The sequence below is a fragment of the Bos javanicus genome, chromosome Y (assembly GCF_032452875.1).
Source record: "Bos javanicus breed banteng chromosome Y, ARS-OSU_banteng_1.0, whole genome shotgun sequence".
Lineage (NCBI taxonomy): Eukaryota > Metazoa > Chordata > Mammalia > Artiodactyla > Bovidae > Bos > Bos javanicus.
Window position 1 is genome coordinate 4,437,206 of NC_083898.1, and position 24,553 is coordinate 4,461,758.

The window sequence follows — 24,553 nt, forward strand, 5'->3', positions numbered from 1 at the left end:
TTTTGCAATGAGCCAAGAACCTTAAATTCACTGGGAATACCTGCTGCTACTGCTGCTAAGTCGCTTCAGTCGTGTCCAACTCTGTGTGACCCCATAGACGGCGGCCCACCAGGCTTCCCTGTCCCTGGGATTCTCCAGGCAAGAACACTGGAGTGGGTTGCCATTTCCTTCTCCAAAGCATGAAAGTGAAAAGTGAAAGTGAAGTCACTCAGTCGTGTCCGACTCTTCACGACCCCATGGACTGCAGCCCACCAGGCCCCTCTGTCCATGGGATTTTTCTAGGCAAAAGTACTGCAGTGGGGTGCCACTGCCTTCTCTGGGGAATACCTGAACAGGCATATAAAAGAACTCCATTTTTGGTTACCACAAACTGGAGTAATAAATCACAGCTACTAAAAGAATCACGTGGATTACTCACATAGATGTTTATGCTGACTAAAACAAAACTACTGATCAAGACTGCACTGCCCAAATGGCTATGATTGCTGACTGGCCTGTAGTCTGTACTGAGTGTGGCTATGTGCACCAAGTAAAGGATTTGTTCCTAATGCAAAGGCTCCCTCTGCCTGTTAAAATTGTGATACACACAAAAAGCTGACCCACTTGTCTCCAGACTGGGAAAGCCATGACACACAGGGCCTTGATTCCCTTTATTCTGAAATTCTTAAATGCATCCAACTTTTAAGGCTCCTTAGATCTATTGGTCATGGGTGACCCATAGTTCTTTTCAGGTCATGGGATTGATGTGCCACACCAATTACTTGACTTTGGTTACATCACTACAACCTTTAAAATGATCTGTCATGTGGTCCGCTCAGTCATGTCCAACTCTCCGACCCTAAGGACTGTCCGATGCCAGGCTTCCCTGTCCATCACCAACTCCCAAGCTTGCTCAAACTCATGCCCATCAAGTTGGTGATGCCATCCAACCATCTTATCCTCTGTCGTCCCCTTCTCCTCCTGCTATCTATCTTTCCCAGCATCATGTCTTTTCCAATCAGTCAGTTTTTTGCATCAGGTGGCCAAAGTACTGACAACCCCATGAACAGTTACTTGGTTAGACTCTTAGATAATCTGCAGTCTGACACTGTTAAGCACACCAACTGAAACCACCCACTCTGGCTAGGCACCAGAGTAATCATTTGCATGAGTTATTTTACAACAGACGGTCCTGATAAGGAACATGCAACTATAAGCCACCACCAATGGAAGAATTTGGGAAAAGGTCAAAAGGAGACCCCACATGTCTGACCACCTCCCAGAGTCCTTGTTTCTGGCATCTATTTTTGCTGAGCACCGGGACTCTGAGTCAGAATGACTGGCCAAAGACAACCCAAAAACTAATCCCATTACCATAAAATCAGACACTGCAAGCCATGTGGCAGAGCAGTTCTCCTGGGTTCCCTTACCCTACTGCTTTCTGCCCAGACTCCCCTTCCCACTAAAATCTCTTGCTTTGTCAGAATGTGTGTCTCCTCAGACAATTCATTTCCAAGCATTAGACAAGAGCCCACTTGCAGGCTCTGGAAGGAGTCCCCATTCCTGCAACAAAACTGGTACACATTTTAGCACAAAAGCCACCAACATGGGGTGATAGTCAAGGTACCTCTGCCATTTCATCCACACTCCCTGTCATCCATAGGCATCTGGAATTACAGGGCATTAAGCTTCCTTCTCAAAAATTGATGCAAATTCTGATGTTAACTCCCTAACATTTATCTTACACTGTGGAAAGCAAGCTGAGCCACTGATTGGGACAAAAGAGGTGCTAAGTTACATAAATCTGCTTTTAAAAAATCAGCACTGAGTGTGAAAGAAATTCAAAGAATCTTTGTTACTTTTAGGCTGCTGCTTCTTTCTTTCTCCCAACAGCATAATCATGTGAGCTCAAGTGGCATACTCTACCCAAACTGATTCATACTTGGTTGCAGCTACTGGACTGTCTTGCGAGACTAAAACGGTTGTGTACCTGTGAATCAAATGGATAATGACCACTATCAAGTACACTGCCTAAGGAATCTCCCTATGGTGACCTACGCAAGTCAAAGAGGAGGACATAATGGATCTCTGCAAGGTTTACAAAAGTCCCCTCCTCTAGTACCTAGCCTTTGTGGGAAAAGAAACTGTCATGAGTAGGTAAACAACTGGACAAAAACTGAAATGATAGCTACTGGGAATATAGACTTTATTAACAAATCTAACATTAACCATCCAATGCATTTAAAAACTGCCCCCAAAGTCTTCATCACAAAAAAAGATGTACTTTTGTGTAGCTCTCCTAAATTTTGGAATTAAGAGTGGTGACTCTCCCTTCCAGCCAGATTGCTCAGATGACAATCTATCACTCAAATGCAAAGAGCAGTGAAAATCCTAGATCCTGTATTTCCTAAACAAAATGCTTATCATCATCACCTTATATCTCCCTGACCCTCACTTCTCTAGACACTGCTAAGTCATTTCAAGGATAGACAAACACCATCCAGCTGGTGTCAGACATAGACAGGATAAGTTGGACTATGTGGCCTTAGGTAGGTCTTTAAAAAAGAAGGATGTGAATCAGTTAGTCACCTGCAAATCCTAGGGTTAACAGTTAGCTAGGGAGCCATACTGCAAATCACTTTAAATCTGTGCCCACTGGAAAACATGAATGTAAGTTTCACTTTAGGAACCTCGACAATCACAATCCATACTTTGTTCCCAAAGGTACCATGTGTGCCCATTCTCAGATGCAAGCCAGTAATGAACTTACATTCCTATAGAAAAACTCTTCCACGTTAGGAAACATCATAAGAGATTATCAACTGTTTCATCAGGAAGCCAAGGGACTATCAGAAAAATACAAAATGCTCTCCAAAATGATGTTACTTTGGTTTCCTGATGAAACTCACTGCAGGAGCAGTTGATTCCTGGCTTATGGCTACACTACAGGTAGTTATCACTCCAATGGGAGTCATTCACTAATAAAAGACAGAAGAAAATCTCTTCACAACATCAGCTGAAATGATCAACGGATGGCTTCAGACAGTCTCAACTGTCTGGCCACACTTATTAGTTGTGGTAAAACAACCCAGCAAAAGATGGCCAGAAGACATGAATATACAATTTCCTAAAGATGGCAAACAGATAACATGAAAAGATGCTCAGCACCACCGAAAAGGAAATGAAAATCAAAACCACAGTGAAATATTCCATCACACCTGCCAGAATGCTATCATCAGAAAGTTCACAAATAATGAATGTACAGAAAAGGAACCTCTCTTACATTGTTGGTGGGCATGTAAACGGGTGCAGCCACTGTACAAAATGGTTTGGATGTTTCTCGACAAACTATACGATTCATATAAATCAAGAATTCAAATCCTGAGTATATATTCGAAAAAACTAAAAACATGAATTCAAAAATATACATGCACCTCAATCTTCATAGCATTATGGACAGCTGCCAGGATACTGAAGCAACCCTAGTATCCATCAACAAATGAGTGGATAAAGAAGATGTGACACATACATACACAATGAAATACTGCTGCTGCTGCTAAGCCACTTCAGTTGTGTCCAACTCTGTGCGACCCCATAGACAGCAGCCCACCAGGCTCCCCCATCTCTGGCATTCTCCAGGCAAGAACACTGGAGTGGGTTTCCATTTCCTAACACTGGGGTGGGTTGCCATTTCCCTCCCCAACGCATGAAAGTGAAAAAATAAACTGAAGTCGCTCAGTCGTGTCCGACTCCTAGCGAACCCATGGACTGCAGCCCACCAGGCCCCTCCATCCATGGGATTTTCCAGGCAAGAGTACTGGAGTGGGTTGCCATTGCCTTCTCTGAGTGAAATACTATTCAGACCTAAAAATGAATGAAATTTTGCCGTCTGCAATACTGATGAACTTATGCTAAGTGAAATGAATCAGAGAAAAACGTGTCATTTATATGTTGAATCTAGAATTAAAACTAGTGAATAAAACAAAGAAGAAGCAGACTCACAGATGCAGAGAACAAACTAGAGGTTACCTGTGGAGAGAGCAAAAAGGGAATAGGCAAGATACAGCAGGAGGATTAAGAGGTACAAACTACTTAGGTGTACAATAAATAAGCTACAAGAATAACCTTTTAAAAATTCTGAATCAATATGTCATAACCAGAAACTTACATTACATTGTACACTGATTATACCATAAGAAAAAAAAAATTTTTTTTTTTTAAGAAAATGGTGAGGGAAGGACCTCCAAACCACCACTTCTACACTACACAACGATTACACTGGCAAAAATTGTTCAAACTGTCTTGAAACTAGAAAACAAAACCAACAACGAGAAGAAAGCTTAACTAGGAGAGAAGGTGCTGTATTTTACTTAAGGAATATTGTAATTTTTTATTCTACATGCCTACAGTTCCCTAATCCCTACTCTGGAAATGGTTAGCATACCTGGTATGGAACACTGGAGGAACAGTGGGTAAGAGAACTTGTTCTTAAGAGTTCTGATAATTGGCTATATGACAGATATCCAAGAGGAGCTCAAGATTAAGCTTTTACATTGCCAGGATTGGTGTAACCGCTTGGTATTGAATGCTGAAACAGTCACAGCTATGTGGGCTAAGGAACAAATGACAAGGGAAGCAACAGACAAACTGATAAAGGAGGCTGGTAAAGAAGAAATATGGAAGAATAATGGATCTGGATTGCCCCCAGGTATACCACAGAATCTAAAAGGCCACATGCATGTCCAGGGCAGGATACCTATTCAGAAAAGACTTCAGAAGACCATATACTTTTTTAATCTGGCTGTGTGCAAGGAGGTACATGTTTAGGCTGAGTTTGCCTAAGAGTTAAACAAGTTTCCTAAACAAAGTCAATTTGCGAAAACTCAGAGTGTACTTTTCATTATTTTTGTTGTTCATGCTTTTGAGGAAATCTCTTTCAAATTTCTGGCTGTCTTCTGAACTACCACAAAAAACTTTAAAGACAACACAGGAGAAACAATATGATCTTTATGAAACAGCTCACCATATGAACCAGGAAAAAAAAAATTACTAAACAAACATTTACAACTCAGAAGAATCAACAACAAACTCTAGGAATATAGGAAGAATAAGATTTCCAGAATATAGGGTTCACATTTGCACATTTCTTATTCACTGGTTTGTCTAAACTGGAACTTCTGTCTCCAAGGGCAAGGTTTTTTCTTCCCACACCTCTAGATACTGGCTTATCCATGATTAAGACAGAAAAATGCAAAGTATGTCTATTAACAACTCATTCAAAGAATCTAAGAATCAGCTGAGACACAACTCTCATCAACCACGCCAATTATGCTCTCTGCTCACTCTCTTTTACTCTCCTTTACTTGTCTGATTTCACCTAAAGTTTCTATTAACCTACTTACTTTTCTCAATAAGTCACTGTCTGATTCTGAGACATTTTTGAATTTCTGAAATCAGTATCAAAATGTACCATTCCATACTGTACTCTCTATTAGTCTCTTTGAATAAGGCCTCTTGTTATCTAAATCAGGATTTATTTATTATTCAACAGTTACATTATAAACCTCAAAACATTCAGTTGAAGATGATAAAGTCACAAGTCAGGCAAAGAAAAACAGAACTATAAACAAGTCATGGAAATAAAAGAAATTAAGAATAAACAAATAATAGCCATCAATAAACAAACAGAATATATTTCTAAATGAACCAAAAATTCAGAATTGAAAAGTATGACAACTGAATTCAGAAGGGAGAAAAACTGGCAATTTAGAAGACAGGTCAACTGAAAATATAATCTGAGAAACAGAAAGAAAAAGGAATAAATAAAAATGAACAGAAGTTAAGACACTTTTATGATACTAACATACATACAACATAAGTCATGGAAGAAGAGGAAAGAAGAGGACAACAACACTCGAAGAAATAACAGAAAACTCTTACTTGATGAAAACTATTTGTCTACACATCCCATGAGTTAAATAATGAATAAGCTTTTAAGTATAATAAACACAAAGACTATCTTTCAAAATAAGAGACTGCATTAAAACATTCCCAAATACACAAGAGCTAACAGAATACTATTAGACCTGCCCTGCAAAAAACACACAAAGTCCTTCTGAGAAAAATAAAAGTGCATTACAAGTCATCTCAAGCCATACAAAAAAAAAAAGATTAGTAAACATAATTACACAGTTAAATATAAAAAACAATAATTACTGCATTTTGCACTTGTAACTCCTTTTTTCTCTACATGATTCAAAACTTAAAACAGTTATGAGCTAATAAAGTAACACAATGTGCTAATTATCCATGACAATAAGGAAGATGGCAGAACTATAGGAACAGACTATACCACTGAAGGTACACTGATAATAATATAAAATAGTTGTCATTTTTTTTATCCCCAGGGAACCAGTATGTAAAAAATTAAGTAGCATACATAAAAAGAAATGAGAATTTAAATGCTACACTAGCAAAAATTCAAACAAAAAAGCAGTAAAACAGAAGAAGGAAAAAAAAAATACAGAAAACAAACAACAGAATGGCAAAAGCAAACCCCTCCCTATCAGAAATTACCTTAAACAGAATAAATTCTGCAATAAAAAGGCAAAAAATGACAAATTTTTAAAAACTATAATCCCAGGACATGCCATCTATGATTCACTTTCCTTTTCTCAAAACTTTCTAATTTATTTATTTAAGTATACAGGCATCTACTATAGTTGAAGAAATCATTGACTTCCCAGAATCATCCATGATTAAACGTATTAACACCCTCCCTTAGACTTCTGGTGACCCCATGGACTATTCTCCAGGCCAGAATACTGCAGTGGGTAGCCTTTCCCTTTTCCAGGATATTTTCCCAACCCAGGGATCAAACCAAGGTCTCCCACATTGCAGGCAGATTCTTTACCAGCTGAGCCATCAGGGAAGCCCAAGAATACTGGCATGGGTAGTCTATCCCTTTGCAGAGGATCTTCCTGACCCGGAATTAAAACAGGGTTTCTGCATTGCAGGTGCATTCTTTAGCAACTGAGCTATCAGGGAAGCCCTAAAATTGCCTACTCTATTTCAAGATGCCCATAAATTATTTACAAGCTACAAGCTCTCCTGAAGATGATCCTCAAACCTTTATTTTTAATTTGAAATTTTTTTTCATTACAATACCAATAAAATATTACATGAGTTTCACTGTAAATCTTGTATTTCAGCGTTTGTATACCCCACAGCATGTATGGGTGCTCAGTCCTTTCCAACTCTTTGCATCCCCATGGACTGCAAAGAGATCCAACCAGTCCATCCTAAAGAAAATCAGTCCTGAACAGTCAATGAAAGGACTGATGCTGAAGCTGAAGCTCCAATATTTTGGCCACCTGATGAGAACACTAACTCATTTGAAAAAACTCTGATGCTAGGAAAGATTAAAGGTGAGAGGAGAAGGGGATAACAGAGGATGAGACGGTTGGATGGCATCACAGACCCAATAGATAGGAGTCTGTGTAAACTCCGGGAGTTGGTGATGGACAGGAAGGCCTGGAGTGCTGCAGTCCACGGGGTCACAAAGAGTCAGACATGACTGACTGACTGAATTGAACTGAACGGAATGTAACTGGCCAGGCTCTTCTGTCCCTGGGATTCTCCAAGCCATTCCCTTCTCCAGGGATAATACTGATCCAGATACTGAATCTGAGTCTTCTGCACTGGCAGGTAGATTCTTTACCACTGAGCCAGATGTCAAGTCCCATACTCTACACCATCCAAAATATGATTTCCATCCATTCCCATATAGTTGATAAACTTTACCCATTTTGCCCTCCCCTATAACCCCTTCCCCTTCCGCAATCCCTACTCTGTTAGGGGACTCAACTTAAATAACAAGTACGCAAACAGACAAAGTATAGAAATGGATATTCCTATGAACACTAGTAAAAGGAAATCTCATCAAAATGGAGCCCAGAGGCCCAGAGTTTTCAGCCAGCACCACTGCACTTATGGGAAAAATTATCAATTATAGATCCCAGCACTACAATCAATAGGGGGAAAAAAATCTTCCAACTACAAATGCTAAAAGGAAAACATAGACTCTGTAATCCCTAGAAGAAATGGACTATCTAACTCAGAGAGTGAGAAATTATTATCATGCTGAACTCCCACTTTTCTCCTAAAGACTTTCAGTCAAAAATTCTCCCCAACTTCTCCTTTTTCTATGTAAAATAATATTTCTCTTCTTTGTTAGAATGTCATAAACTGCAGAGCTGCACCTTTTTTAAAAATCATATTTGTCTTTGGAGGAAGTACCCACTGTGAAATTTCAAATTCTTAAGAGTACTATGCATCCAGTTTTTTGTTTTTTTTACAATCCTTCAAGAACTGATTCTGTTTTTCAGAATACAAGGAGAGAGAGAAAAAAGCAAAGTGTGAAGTATTCACACCTTCATATAGAGACAAAATAATCTCAATTCAGACCCTGGTGCAATAAATTCTTCGCACTTTGTTCAAATGTAAAGTTCAGGAAACTTTGAAGGTCACAAAAGATACTACAAAAATATTATTTTATGGGTTCAAAGAGAGAAAAACACTTCAAGAAGTTTAAATGAACAGAAAAAGTGTTGCGCTATCCCAGGCTCTTTTCCTCCAATTCTCAACTCCAGGGCTCCGAAAACCATATAACTGTATGCAGCACATTCGTTGTGAAAAACTTTCTCAAACTCATCCCAGAAGGATTTTTCCATTCTAATAGAGACTGAGATTTTCCTTTCACCAGATAAACAATGTAATGCTCCACTATCACTTCTATACCAAGTCCTGAGCATAGTTTAGTCACTCAGTCGTGTCGACTTTTTGCAATCTATGGCTCCTCTGTCCATGAGATTCTCCAGGTAAGACTATTGGAGTCATTTGCCATTTCCTCCTCCAGGAGATCTTCCAGACCCAAGGGTCTCCTGCTTTGCAGCCAAATTCTTTAGCTCTGAACCAGGAGGGAAGCCCTCCAAGCCGCGAGTGCCGTCCATATTACTGATGCCAACTGCCCAGATTGCGAAACCAAGCAACTCTAATAATTAGTTACGCCACCGATGCCTACCATCCGATCGGCGCCAGACAGCAACGGAGAACCGGAAAACACACACCACGCAACGCAGCCCCGACCTCGGCGCCATTATCTAAGTACCCAACAGCCTTGCCAACGCTGCGGCAACACAACCTGAAGAGCGACCCACTCACTAGCCGAAAGCTGAGAAGCAGTCCTTGTTCCCAGTCGACCGAGACTGGCGGCCAAGAAAAGGAATACAGGGAAATTAGTGGCTGGGAAAGAGGACATGACTCACGGGACTCAAAGGGCCCCGAGGCACCCGCCGCAGGCAGCTGTCACATGTGGCGAACCCGCGGCCCGCAGTGCTGCTGCTGCTAAGTCGCGTCAGTCGTGTCCAACTCTGTGAGACCCCATAGACAACAGCCCACCAGGCTCCTCTGTCCCTGGGATTCTCCAGGCAAGAATTCTGGAGTGGGTTGTCATTTCCTTCTCCAGTGCATGAAAGTGAAAAAAAGTGAAGTCGCTCGGTCGTGTCCGACTCTTCGCGACCTCATGGACTGTGGCCTACCAGGCTCTTCCATCCATGAGATTTCCCAGGCAAGAGTACTGGAGTGGGTTGACATTGCCTTCCCCGCGCCCCGCACTCTTTCCCCACAAACAAGACCGTTCCGAACCGCCCCTCTAACCGGCGCAAACCGCCGGAAGGCCCAGCGCTCCCTCTACCCCATTTATTCCAGTTGAACTTCCCCCGACTACCCCCACACATACATCCTCCTCCTAGCTTGAGCCTCTGAAGGAAAAGTTAACTAAAAGTAAAGTAACCAAAGATAGTGAACAGGAAAACGTGCAAAACATAAAATTCTCTGACACTCCACCCCCGTCACCCGATGGCAACCAGGACTGACCGGCTTCGGGCTTCTGGCTGCGCAGTCAACTGTCCGAAATGGCCTCAACCCTCTCAGCCACGGTGCCGACGCCTCTGCCTCGCGCTGCCTAGTCTACACACGTCGCGGAGAAATGACGCAACCATCTAAACCCGCACCTTTGACCCAAAGGACGGAAGCTCGCAGGACCTAGCTACTAGCTCCAAACCCTAGCAGCCAATCGCTGATCCGGCGCTCTCCACATGACAAGTGAATGGTTTGCTTCTACTGGATAAACGGCTAAACCCAGCTTCAGGGTTTGAAACCCTGCTTTGCAGCCAAATTCTTTAGCTCTCAAACCGAAAACAGAACGCCCCAGCGACTTTGCCTGGAAAAGGATAAACACTGAGGAAAGAACTGCTGGTGCTAGCAAACTGATATGCCAAGGTTTGCACGCCCTGGTTGGGTTTAGGGCGGAACTGGGAGCTCTAGAAGAAGGGAAGAGTATTCACTGTGCTGTGCGTGCAACTTACTGGAATTGTGGGTTTCTAGGGGCAATATCACAATAAAGTACTCTGGCAACTTTGAAAATATTCCGAAAAAGTTCATGGTCAGGTGAAAATAGTAATAACTCCTATTTTGTTCTTGTTACCTTATACTTGCTAGGGACTTCGGTGTTATCCTGAAATGATTGAGCTCGTCCGACACGACTGAGCGACTGAACTGAACTGAAGGGTCAGTACAGGCATACCTTGTTCATTGCATTTCACAGCTACTGCATCTTTTTTGCAGATTGAAGGGTTGTGGCAGTTCTCCGCTCTGCAAGTTCATTACTAACATCTTTGAACGTCATTTCATCACTTCTTGTCTCCTGTGCAAAAATTAAACAGAAACCTCAATTAAATAGGTTTGGGCAATCAGAAGGCACCTCACATCCTGAGACCATGGCACACCTCCAACAGGCAGAACAGCATCCTTTTATTTCCTAACAAGGACTCAGGATGAAACTGCAGGGACTCTTATGTACTACCGCCCTGGCAGCTGGTTTCTGCATTGCATAATTGCCTTCTCCTGCTTCTGCTTGTACATCTGGCTTAAACACAACTGCAGATTCTAAATTGCCAATTCTTTGCTAATGCTGAGTAAACTTATCTGTGCTGGAGAAGCAACTGGGAGTCTGTTTTATCTCAATACTCAAAACTATTTCAAAAATGTTCATGATTACATTTCTTATGGTGGTCTGTGTCCAGTGATCTTTGAAGTTACTATTTACTGAAGGCTCACTTGATGGTTGGAATTTTTTACCAATAAATAATTTTTAATTAAGGATTGTACATTGATTTTTAGATGTAGTGATATTGCACTTAATAAACTACAATAAATGGGAAATACAAATTTTATACATACTGGGAAATCAAAAATTAAAAATAAGTGTCTGACTTGCTCTATTGCAATATTCATTTTATTAAAGTGCCCCAGAACAAACTAAGTAGGATTTATGAGAATCTCTACTTCTACTTTGCCAAAAATAAGTGTGCATATCTTTCAGAATTTCACTTTTCTAGCCCCAACACTTGTCTAGAATCTGGCCCATTCACTGAAATTTTGACTGCTCTTTATCTGTTCTGAATTAATATGCAATGGGAGCTGCAATCTGGCTGAGCTGCATCCTTTACTGTAACTTTGCAGAGTTCATTTATAAGGCCATGTCTCTTCCTGATTTTTTAGTAGTTTGCATATGCAAGAGTAAGTCTTGAAACAATCTTACTTCTTCCCTTACCAATCTGAATGCATCTGGTTACTGTTTCTCCAGAGCTGGGTGCTCAATTATTGAGGAGTTTCAAGGGATACTTCAATCAAAATAACTGAGACATAACTTTGAGACAACCTATAAGGGTGAGATAGAGAGGGAGATGGAAGAGAGATTCAAGAGGGAGGAGACATATGGCTGATTCATGCTCATGGATGGCAGAAACCAACACATTATAAAGTATTTATCCCTGAAAAAAGAGTTAGCCAATTTAATAAGCTAGAGGAATTCATATTTAGCCCTTAGTTTGGTAAAGGTAAGTTTCAGAGCCTCTTGTTTGGTGAAGGAGATGTCAGGAAAGTCTTTAAAAGAACTCCTTTCCATACCTTCACCAGGGCCCTGAACCCACAAGTCACCATCATACCTACCACCTATCTAGCTTTTCGCTGTCACTTTTGGCTAGATTACTGAAAACTTTCTTATCTTATTCTACCATTTCACTGACTCCACCGTTCCCACCCTAGGCAGTCAGACTGCATCTTTGCCAAGAATCTGAGGTAAAACTCCAGCTCTCTGTATAGGATAGGGATAGCTGGTTCTGAGGTGCTTACTCTTGCACTGCTTCCCTTTATACATGTACCCCATGCATGCTGTGTGCTACACCCAGGAACACCTATAAGAAAGACTTCAAAGTCCTCCTCCCAAGGTGCAGTGGGCACTGTCTCCCAGGGGCTGGCAGCTAGACCAAAACCAGACCAGTCTATCCAAAAAGATGGTGGCAGTTTGTTCAGATTTATGTGCTGGGTGGCTACTGTCCCAGCATATCCTCAGGATAAGGAAAGATCTGAGTATTACAGTCTGTACCTGGATAGGGATTTCTAACAGTAAATCCCTATTTCTGAGATTGCCCTTTCTAACAGCTTGTCAGCACTTTGACATTTTCTACTATTCATACCTTGAGCTGAAAGCAGGTTACCAAGCCTAGGGGTGCTTGGTATTCAGTGAAAGGGCATCCTTTTCACCCATAAATCTCTGAAGTTTAATTCATAGTTTGTGAAGAGCTAGTCATCCTCTGCTGAGTGGAATTATACAGATTCAAAGCCTACCTTAGTGGTCTGAGGTCTGAGGTCTCCTGGTCTAATGATTTCCAAACCCAGAAAAGATGGATTTATGACCAGACAGGAGAAAGTCTAGCCAGTATTGGGCATTTAGAGTTCTGAACCTCAAGGTCCCTCAATGTAGAGCCCATGAGTTTCCACAGCCTGGAATTCTAGCACTGCTGTCTTCACCATTAAACATTTCTTTATGACTCTCTTCCTTGCTGAGACCCTTCATCCTACAAAATTAGAATAAACACATGTACAAAGACATGCAAAACTGGACTCTTCTTGTGAATACTGATCTCACAGGATTCTAAAACCGTCTCCTTGCACTGTTTGGTACTGACACCTAGGAGCACACAATTGAGTTTCCACCCAGCCTGGGAAAAATCTGTTACTGAGAAAGGGAAACATATTTTAACAAGACACCTATGTACCTGTCTATCAAAGGTATACTCTCACATACACACACTCTATGACAAATGCTGCTGTCTGTCCAGGGTTTAAGTGACTTACAGACTATAAACTTCTCGCAGCATGACAGATGGTCTGTTTGCTGGGTTGCTGTAAAATTATTCTCTCTGCATTAGGTGAATAAAGGCAGTTGAAAGAGACAGTTCCTGCTTTTCCAAGCTGTGAAACAAACTGCCTAAAAATGTGTGCTGCTGGGAGTTCTGCCCCAGAGTATACTATGAGTCTCACAGAGAACTCAGAAAAGGACACAGGGTTAACTGAGGACATTGGTCTTTACAGCAGGTGAGCACAGAGGAGATTAATTTACCTGGTTATCAATCAAGTTCCGTAAGTAATACTAGCTTCCTGAAACCTACTGGCAAATCTCCTTATATATGTAATATTTAACATGAGAATAGTTGTATCATCCTGCAGACTTCACATATGTATCTCTTTTTTTCCACTTTTTAAATTAATCCATTTATTTTAATCAGAGGATAATATTTTAAAATATTATGACAGCTTTGCTGTACATCAACATTAATGAGCCACAAGTATACGTGTCTTCCACACATTCTCAAGCCCCTCCCCTTGCCTTTTCCACCCCCAGTCCCTCTGGGTTGTCACAGAAAACCTCACTGTCCTTGCTTCATGCATCAAACTTGCACTGGTCATCTGTAGATGGTAATATACATGTTTCAAAGCTATTCTCTCAAAATATCCCACCCTCACCTTCTCCCACAGAGTCCAAAAGTCTGTTCTTTACATTTGCATTTCCTTTGCTGCCTTATATGTAAGATTGTCAATACCATTTTTCTAAATTCTTTCTAATATATATACATTAATATACACTATTTTCCTATTTCTGAATCACTTCACTCTGTATAATAGGCTTCAGTTTCATCCACCTCATTGGAACTGACTCAAATGTGTATTTTTTTATTGCTGAGTAACATTTCATGCAGAGTACATCATGAGAAATGCTGGGCTGGATGAAGCACAAGCTGGAATCAAGATTGCCGGGAGAAATATCAATAACCTCAGATATGCAGATGACACCACCCTTATGGCAGAAAGTGAGGAGGAACTCAAAAGCCTCTTGATGAAGGTGAAAGAGGAGAGTGAAAAAGTTGGCTTAAAACTCAGCATTCAGAAAACGATGATCATGGCATCTGGCCCCATCACTTCACGGGATATAGATTGGGAAACAGTGGAAACAGTGTCAGACTTTATTTTGGGGGGCTCCAAAATCACTGCAGATGGTGACTGCAGCCATGAAATTAAAAGATGCTTACTCCTTGGAAGGAAAGTTATGACCAACCTAGATAGCATATTGAAAAGCAGAGACATTACTTTGCCAACAAAGATTCGTCTAGTCAAGGCTATGGTTTTTCCTGTGGTCATGTATGGATGTGAGAGTTTGACTGTGAAGAAGGCTGAGTGCCGAAGAATTGATGCTTTTGAACTGTGGTGTTGGAGAAGACTCTTGAGAGTCCCTTGGACTGCAAGGAGATCCAACCATTCCATTCTGAAGGAGATCAGCCCTGGGATTTCTTTGGAGGGAATGATACTAAAGCTGAAACCCCAGTACTTTGGCCACCTCATGTGAATAGTTGACTCATTGGAAAAGACTCTGATGCTGGGAGGGATTGGGGGCAGGAGGAGAAGGGGATGAGGTAGCTGGATGGCATCACTGACTCGATGGATGTGAGTCTTAGTGAACTCCAGGAGTTGGTGATAGACAGGGTGGCCTGGTGTGCTGCAATTCATAGGGTCACAAAGAGTCGAACATGACTGAGCAACTGAACTGAACTGAATTGAACTGAAGATTTCATTGCATGTACGAACAAGTACTTCCTTATCCTCTCATCTGCTGATGGAAATCTTGGTTGCTTCCATGTCCTACCTATTGTAAACAGTGCTGCAATGAATAATGGATTAATGAGTCTCTTTCAATTCTGGTTTCCTTGGGGTTTATGCCCAGCAATGGGATTGCTGGGTCATATGGTAGTTCTATCCCCAGTAGTTTAAGGAATCTCCACACTGCTTGCCATACTGGCTGTACCACTGATGACAAGAAGATAGAATATGTGAAACCACTTTGTAAATGTGGCCTAAACTCTTCACCTCACTCTGATCAATGTTTAGTCTTCATTATTCTGGAAAAAGCAGTCATTTCATGATTTAAAGAAAGGAAAATAAAAATAAATAACTCTTTTCAAATCCAGTACAAATATAAGAGACAGAGCAACCTAATATTTTGAGCCTCTTTCTGTTACACTACTGACAATTAAGTTCCTCAAGTAACAAGGGCATTGGTGATAAGCAAGAAGTCCCTGATGTCTTCAATGTAAAACTAAGCAATGTGTAAATTACACTCTTCTGGGTTATTAAATTATATTCTTTTATTGTCTTACAGTGATATAAAATGCTTCTAATTCATAGGATAAATGAATCTGTGAAGTAGTAGAATTTTCATACACTTTCCTGTATATGTACTAGCCAAAACAACAACAACAAAAAAGGCCAATGATTACCAGCAAACCACTGAAACCTGGGAGAAAACCATGAAAAAGGTTATCCCTCAGAGGAAGCCCAAAGAATGAACCACTCCTATCAATCCACTCATTTTAGACTTCTAGCCTCCTGGGTTGTAGGAGAATAAATCTGCTGTTGTTTTAAAATTTATTTTGTGATAACTTGTTATAAAAACCTTAGAAAAGCCATTTACATGATTTTAATGTTCCTATAGTTCATAGGAAAAAGGGGCTTGTTTGACTTCTGTTGTATACTGTTTATATCATTTCACAGATCCTTATTTATAATATGCCAACAAAAGAGTCCAATATGCAGTACTTGGATGCAATCTCAAAAATGACAGAATGATCTCTGCTCATTTCAAAGGCAAACCATTCAATATCATAGCAATCCAAGTCTATGCCCCAACCAGTAATGCTGAATAAGCTGAGGTTGAATGGCTCTATGAAGATGTACAAGACCTTTTATAACTAATACCCAAAAGAGATGTCATTTTCATTATAGGGGACTGGAATGCAAAAGTAGGAAGTCAAGAAACACCTCGAGTAACAGGCAAATTTGGCCTTGGAGTACAGAATGAAGCAGGGCAAAGGCTAGTAGAGTTCTGCCAAGAAAATGCACTGGTCATAGAAACATCTTCTTCCAATAACACAACAGAAGTCTGTACACGTGGACATCACCAGATGGCCAACTCTGAAATCAGATTGATTATATTCTTTGCAGCCAAACATAAAGAAGCTCTATACAGTCACTGAAAACAAGACAGGGAGCTGACTGTGGCTCACATTGTGAAATCCTTATTGCCACATTCACATGTAAATTGATGAAAATTGAGAAAACCACTAAACAATTTAGTATTACCTAAGTCAGATCTCTTATGATTATACAGTGAAAGTAAGAAATAGATTTAAGGGACTAGATCTGACAGAGTACCTGATGAAATATAGACGGAGGTTCGTGACATTGTGCAGGTGACAGGAATCAAGACCATCCCCAAGAAAAAGAAATGCAAAAAAGAAAAATGGCTGTCTGAGGAGTACTTACAAATAGCTATGAAAAGAAGAGAAAATAAGGGAGAAAAGGAAAGATATTTGAATGCAGAGTTCCAAGGAAGAGCAAGGAAAAATAAGAAAGGCTTCCTCAGTGATGAATGCAAAGAATTAGAAGAAAATAAAAGAATGGGAAAGACTACAGATCTGTTTGAGAAAATCAGATATACCAAGGGAACATTTCATGCAAAGATGGGCTCGATAAAGGACAGAAATGCTATGGACCTAAAAGAAGCAGAAGATACTAAGAAAAGATGGCAAGAATACACAGAAAAACTGTACAAAAAAGATCTGCACGACCCAGATAATCATGATGGTGTGATCACTGACCTAGAACCAGACATCCTGGAATGTGAAGTCAAGTGGGCCTTAGAAAGCATCACTACGAACAAAGCTAGTGGAGGTGATGGAATTCCAGTTGAGCTATCCCAAATCCTGAAAGATGATGCTGTGAAAGTGCTGCCCTCAATATGCCAGCAAATTTGGAAAACTCAGCAGTGGCCACAGGATTGGAAAAGGTCAGTTTGTATTCCAATCCCAAAGAAAGGCAGTGCCAAAGAATGCTCAAACTACTGCACAATTGCACTCATCTCACATGCTAGTAAAGTAATGCTCTAAATTCTCCAAGCCAGGCTTCAGCAATATGTGAACCGTGAACTTCCTGATGTTCAAGCTGGTTTTAGAAAAGGCAGAGGAACCAGAGATCAAATTGCCAACATCTGCTGGATCATGGGAAAAGCAAGAGAGTTCCAGAAAAGCATCTATTTCTGCTTTATTGACTATGCCAAAGCCTTGGACTGTGTGGATCACAATAAACTGTGGAAAATTCTTCAAGAGATGGGAATACCAGACCACCTGATCTGCCTCTTGAGAAATTTGTATGCAGGTCAGGAAGCAACAGTTAGAACTGGACATGGAACAACAGACTGGTTCCAAATAGGAAAAGGAGTTCGTCAAGGCTATATATTGTCACCCTGTTTATTTAACTTATATGCAGAGTACATCATGAGGAACGCTGGGCTGGAAGAAACACAAGCTGGAATCAAGATTACCGGGAGAAATATCAATAACCTCAGATATGCAGGTGACACCACCCTTATGGCAGAAAGTGAAGAGAAACTAAAAAGCCTCTTGATGAAAGTGAAAGTGGAGAGTGAAAAAGTTGGCTTAAAGCTCAACATTCAGAAAACGAAGATCATGGCATCCGGTCCCATCACTTCATGGGAAATAGATGGGGAAACAGTGGAAACAGTGTCAGACTTTATTTTTCTGGGCTCCAAAATCACTACAGATGGTGACTGCAGCCATGAAATTAAAAGATGCTTACTCCTTGGAAGAAAAGTTACAACCAACCTAGATAGCATATAGAAAAGCAGAGACATTACTTTGCCAACAAAGGTTCATCTAGTCAAGGATATGGTTTTTCCTGTGGTCATGTATGGATGTGAGAGTTGGACTGTGAAGACGGCTGAGTGCCAAAGAAGTGATCTTTTGAACTGTGGAGTTGGAGAAGACTCTTGAGAGTCCCTTGGACTGCAAGGAGATCCAACCATTCCATTCTGAAGGAGATCAGCCCTGGGATTTCTTCGGAAGGAATGATGCTAAACCTGAAACTCCAGTACTTTGGCCACCTCATGCGAAGAGTTGACTCATTGGAAAAGACTCTGATGCTGGGAGGGACTGGGGGAAGGAGGAGAAGGGGACGACAGAGGATGAGATGGCTGGATTGCATCACTGGCTCGGTGGACCTGAGTCTGGGTGAACTCCTGGAGTTGGTGATGGACAGGGAGGCCTGATGTGCTGCTATTCATCGAGTCACAAAGAGTTGGACACGACTGAGCGACTGATCTGATCTAATCTGATCTGATCCAAAAAAGATCTTCACGACCCAGATGACGATGATGGTGTGATAACTCACCTAGAGCCAGACAACTTGGAATGTGAAGTCAAGTGGGTCTTAGGAAGCAACACTGCAAACAAAACTAGTGGAGGTGATGGAATTCCAGCTGAGCTATTTCAAATCCTAAAAGATGATGCTGTGAAAGTGCTGTACTCAATATGATGGCAAGTTTGGAAAACTCAGCAGTGGTCACAGGATTGGAAATGATCAGTTTTTATTCCAGTCCCAAAGGAACAAAATGCCAAGGAATGCTCAGGCTACCACACAATTGCAGCCATCTCAAACACCAATAAAGTAATGCTCCAAATTTCCCACACCAGGCTCCAACATTACATGAACCATGAACTTCAGATGTTCAAGCTGGTTTTAGAAAAGACAGAGAAACCAGAGAGCAAATTGCCAACATCCTTTGAATCATTTAAAAAGCAAGACCATTCCAGAAAAACATCTATTTTTGCATTATTGACTATGTCAAGACATTTGACTGTGTGGATCACAACAAACTGTGGAAAATTGTGAAAGAGATGGGAATACCAGGCCACCTGACCTGCCTCTTGAGAAATCTGTATGCAGGTCAGGAAGCAACAGTTAGAACTGGACATGGAACAACAATGTCAGAACTGGACATGGAACAACATCATTCCAAATAGGAAAAGGAGTCCATCCCAGCTGTCTATTGTCACCCTGGTTACTTATATGCAGTAATGCATCATGAGAAATCCTGGGCTGGATGAAGCACAAACTGGAATCAAGATTGCCAGGAGAAATAATCAATAACCTTAGATATGGAGATGACACCACCCTATGGCAGAAAGTGAAGAAGAATTAAAGAGCCTCTTGATGAAAGTGAAAGAGGAGAATGAAAAAGTTGGGCTAAAGCTCAACATTCAGAAAACGAAGATCATGGCATCTGGTTCCATCACTTCATTGCAAAATAGATGGGCAAACAGTGGAAACAGTGGCAGACTTTATTTTTGGGGTTTCAAAATCACTGCAGATGGTGACTGCAGCCATCAAATAAAAGATGTTTGCTCCTTGGAAGAAAAGCTATGACTGACCTAGATAGCATATTAAAAACCAGAGACATTACTTTGCCAATAAAGGATGGGCTAGTCAAGGCTACAGTTTTTCCAGTAGTCATGTATAGATGTGAGATTTGGACTATAAACCAAGCTAAGCACTGAAGAATTGATGCTTTTGAACGGTCATGTTGGAGAAGACTCTTGAGTGTCCCTTGGACTGCAAGGAGATCCAACCAGTCCATCCTAAAGGAGATCAGTCTTGAGTGTCCATTGGAAGGACTGATGCTGAAGCTGAAACTCCAATAGTTTGGCCACCTGATGGGAAGAGCAGACTCATTTGAAAAGGCCCTGATGCTGGGAAAGATTGAGGGCAGGAGATGAAGGGGACTACAGAGGATGAGGTGGTTGTATAGCATCACAGACTCACTGGACAGGAGTTTGAGTAATTTCTGGGAGTTGGTGATGGACAGGGAGCCCTGGCGTGCTGCAGTCCATGAGGCCACAAAGAGTCAGACCTGAATGAGCAACTGAACTTAACTGAACTGAATATCCTTTGATTCTCAGTTGAGAATCCAGCAGCAATGTTGATATTTACCTGTTCCAAGCTTTTGCACAAGGATCAAAACTAGAAGGTTAAAAGGAAACCTTCAGAATGGGAGAAAACAGTAACAAACAAAACAATGGAAAGAATTATTCTTCAAAATGTACAAGCGGTAAATGCAGTTCAGTACTCGAAAAATAAACAATCAATCAAAAAGTGGGCCAGAAAATTAAACAAGCATTTCTCCAAAGAAGATAGAAAGATGGCTAACAAACACTTGAAAAGATGCTCAATATCACTCATTATCAGAGAAACACAAATCAAAACCGTAATGAGGTATCATCTGACGCCAGTCAGGATGGCTGCCATCAAACAATCTACAAACATAAATGCTGGAGAGTGTGTGGAGAAAAGGGAATCCTCTTACACTTTGTGGGAAAGTAAAGTAGTATAGCCACTATGGAGAACAGTATGGATATTCCTTAAAGAACAGTGGGAGATTCCCAAAAAACATATGACCCCTCAATCCCACTGCTGGGCATACACACAGAGGAAACCAGAACTGAAAGAAACATGTGTACCGCAATGTTCACTGCAGCACTGCTTACAATAGTTAGGACATGGAAGCAACCTAGATGTCCATTGGCAGAGAAATGTGTAAGGAAGTTGTGGTACATATATACAATATAATATTACTCAGCTATAAAAATGAACAAATTTGAGTCAGTTCTAATGAGGTGGCAGAAACTGCAGTCTATTATACAGAGTGAAGTAAGTCAGAAAGAGAATCACCCATACAGTTATTAATGCATTTATATGGAATTTAGAAAGATGGTAATGATGAAACTATAATGCAAGACAGCAAAAGAGACACATATGTAAAGAACAGACTTTGCATTATATGGGAGAAGGTTAGAGTGGGATGATGTGAGAGAATAGCATTGAAACATGTATATTACCAAAAGTAAAATAGATTACCCTTGCCAGCCCTATACATGAGGCAGGATACTCAAAGCTGCTGCTCTGGGACAACCCAGAGGAGGTAGTAGGGGGTTTCAGGATGGGGGGACACATATGCACCCATTGCTAATTTGTATCGATGTATGGCAAAAGCCACTACAATATTGTAAACTAATTAGCCTCCAATTAAAATAAATAAATTAATTATAAAAAAGGAATTCCTCCAAAACTTACAGATAATTTACAAAAAATCCCTCACCATTCTATATTCTGAAAAATTGTTAAACCATAAAGATCAATTATCATCATATGTCTTGGGTAAGACTCTTTGTCTTGTCTTTCTCATGACTTCAATAAAATGAAGAGCCTAAAGAAAAACACTTTCTGTTGGTTAACTCTCTAATTCATCCCATAAAAACAAAATCAGCTTCAGCTGTTGCTGTTCTATGGGTAAGGTATGTGTTCTCTTCCCTGTAAATGGAAATACCACCCTACTAACACTCTCTCATCTTTGGATCTGTGGTGCTTTATCCAGAAAACAAACAGTCCCTCTTGCTTCATTTTCTCTTATTCAAGTTTGGACTTGGACTCCAGGTATTGGAGGGCTGACTTAAACTACAGAAAATTCACTTGGACAGGCCAGGGTCCTCTGGCTCTTGGGAGGACCCTAGGTATTTGGCATAGAACATCGGTTAACTTTGGATGTAGTGGACACCTCATAAACATGCAATGAACAGCAGCAACTCAACTGGAATTCTCAATCAATAATATCTGAGCCACTTCAATGATGGTTCATGTTTATCTGTGTAGGGAGAGGCAGTAATAGATGAGGAATTCTCTGAGGGTTAGGATATGGACACAGCACTTGCACTTTCCATGATATCACTAATATGACTGATAACATAAGCATGTGGCAAAAGGAAAAATAAATAAATTGGACTTCATAAAAATTAAAAACTGCTGTGCATCAAAGGACACTATTAAGTAAGTGAAAATAAACTCCTAAAGTAGAATATATTTGCAAATAATATTCAGTTCAGTCGCTCAGTCATGTCCGACTCTTTGCGACCCCATGAATCGCAGCACGACAGGCCTCCCTCTCCATCACCAACTCCTGGAGTTCACTCAGACTCAAATTCATCGAGTCAGTGATGCCATCCAACCATCTCATCCTCTGTCGTCCCCCCTCCTCCTGCCCCCAATCCCTCCCAGCATCAGAGTCTTTTCCAATGAGTCAACTCTTCGCATGAGGTGACCAAAGTATTGGAGTTTCAGCTTTAGCATCATTCCTTCCAAAGAACACCCAGGACTGGTCTCTTTCAGAATGGAATGGTTAGGTCTCTTGCAGTCCAAGGGACTCTCAAGAGTCTTCTCCAATACCACGGTTCAAAAGCATCAATTTTTCAGTGCTCAGCCTTCTTCACAGTCCAACTCTCACATCCATAAATGATTACTGGAAAAACCATAGCCTTAACTGGACAGATCTTTGTTGGCAAAGTAATGTCTCTGTTTTTCAATATGCTATCTAGGTTGGTCATAACTTTCCTTCCAAGGAGTAAGCGTCTTTTAATTTCATGGCTGCAGTCACCATCTGCAGTGATTTTGGAGCGCCAAAAAATAAAGTCTGACACTGTTTCCACTGTTTCTCCATCTATTTCTCATGAAGTGATGGGACTGGATTCAATCATATTCAATAAGGGATTCATATCCAAAGTACATTGAAAATGCCTATACGGATTTACTCACTGGTCCAGTGGCTAAGACTATGCTCCCAATGCAGGGGGCCTATGTTCAATCCCTGGTCAGGGAGCTAGATCCCATATGTTGCAAGTAAGAGTTAGCATGCCACAATTAAAGAACTCAGACACTATAACTAAAGATCCTATATGCCATACTGAAGATCAATGATCCTGTATGCAATTCTAATTGCATATCAATCTAATTGCAATCAAATAAAAAGAATAATTATTCTTTAAAAAAGAAATGCCTGCACTTCAACCACAACAAAGCAAAGAATCTGCTTTGAAAATGGACAAAGTGTTTGAATAACTCTTTCTTTAAAAGATGTACATATAAAAGATGCTCCACTTGATTAGTCATTAAGAAAATACAATCAAAACCTCAATGAAACACTCACTCTGATGATAATTATCAACAACCCCCACACAAATAAGTCATAATGAAAAAATAACAAGTATTGACAAGAATATGGAGAAAATCCTACATTGTTGGTGGCAATGTAAAATGGTGCATTCAGCAAAAGAGACACAGATGTAAAAAACAGACTTTTGGACTCTGCGGAAGAAGGTGAGGGTGGGATGATTTGACAGAATAGCACTGAAACATGTATGTTATCATATGTGAAATACATCACCAGTCCAGGTTCGATGCATGAGACAGGGTGCTCAGGGCTGGTGCACTGGGATGACCCAGAGGGATGGGATGGGGAGGTAGGTGGGGTAGGGGTTCAGGATGGGGAACACATGTACACCCATGGCTGATTTATGTCAATGTATGAGAAAATCCACTATAATATTGTAAAGTAATTAGCCTCCAATTGAAATAAATAAAATAAATAAAAAATTAAAAAATAGAAGTTAAAAAATGGTGCATTCAGTAAAATATAAGTTATTTCCTCAAGTATCTATGTATCCAATAACAATATGATCCGGTAATTTCACTTCTGGGATTGAACTGACAGTAGAGACTCAAACAGATATTTGCATTCACATGTTCAGAGCAGCATATTCATATTAGCAAAGTGTAGAAACAAGTCAAAAGTTTTTCAGTGGTTGAATGAATAAGCAAAATGTCATAAATATATGTGGGCATAGTCATCCATAAAATAACTTATAACAGTTCCATATATCTGTTAACATAGATGAACCTTGAAAACAGACACAAAAAACCTTGAAGCCAGACACAAAAGACAAATACTATAGGATATCACTTATATGAGGTTCCTAAAATAATTAAACTCATGAAAACAAAAAGTTAAAGAGTGATAGCCTGGTGCTATGTGGAGTATGCAATTGAAAGTTATTCTTTAATGTATTCAGAGTTTCAGTTTGGGATGTGAAAATGTTGCAGACATGATTGTGGGTGATAGTTTATAACTATATAAATGTGTTAAGTCATCTAGCATTGAATTTTTTGTTTGTTGAAAGATTTTTCATTATGGATTCAGTCACCTTCAGTTTTCTAGTTCCACATGATTCAGTCTTGCAAGGTTGCACGGCTCTAGAAATTTATTCTTTTATTCCAGGTTGTCCATTTTTTGGATGTGTTATTGACCATAGTAGTCTCTTAGAATTTTTTGTATTCTATGGTGTAAGTTTTAATGCTTCCCCTTTCGTTTATAATTTTA

The 24,553-nt window shown here is 40.4% G+C and overlaps 1 protein-coding gene and 1 pseudogene across 2 annotated transcripts in view; both read right to left on the bottom strand.

Annotated features, from left to right (window-relative positions):
• Positions 1-10,082, bottom strand: part of LOC133243844 (gamma-taxilin-like) — a 102,958-nt gene extending 92,876 nt beyond the window's left edge. For both annotated transcript variants that reach the window (XM_061410570.1, XM_061410569.1), the window contains exon 1: positions 9,916-10,082. The gene's annotated coding sequence lies outside the window, so the exon portion shown is untranslated. The remainder of the gene's footprint in view (positions 1-9,915) is intronic.
• LOC133243812 (testis-specific Y-encoded protein 1-like) overlaps positions 1-24,553 on the bottom strand; it is a 505,577-nt pseudogene that overhangs the window by 365,434 nt on the left and 115,590 nt on the right.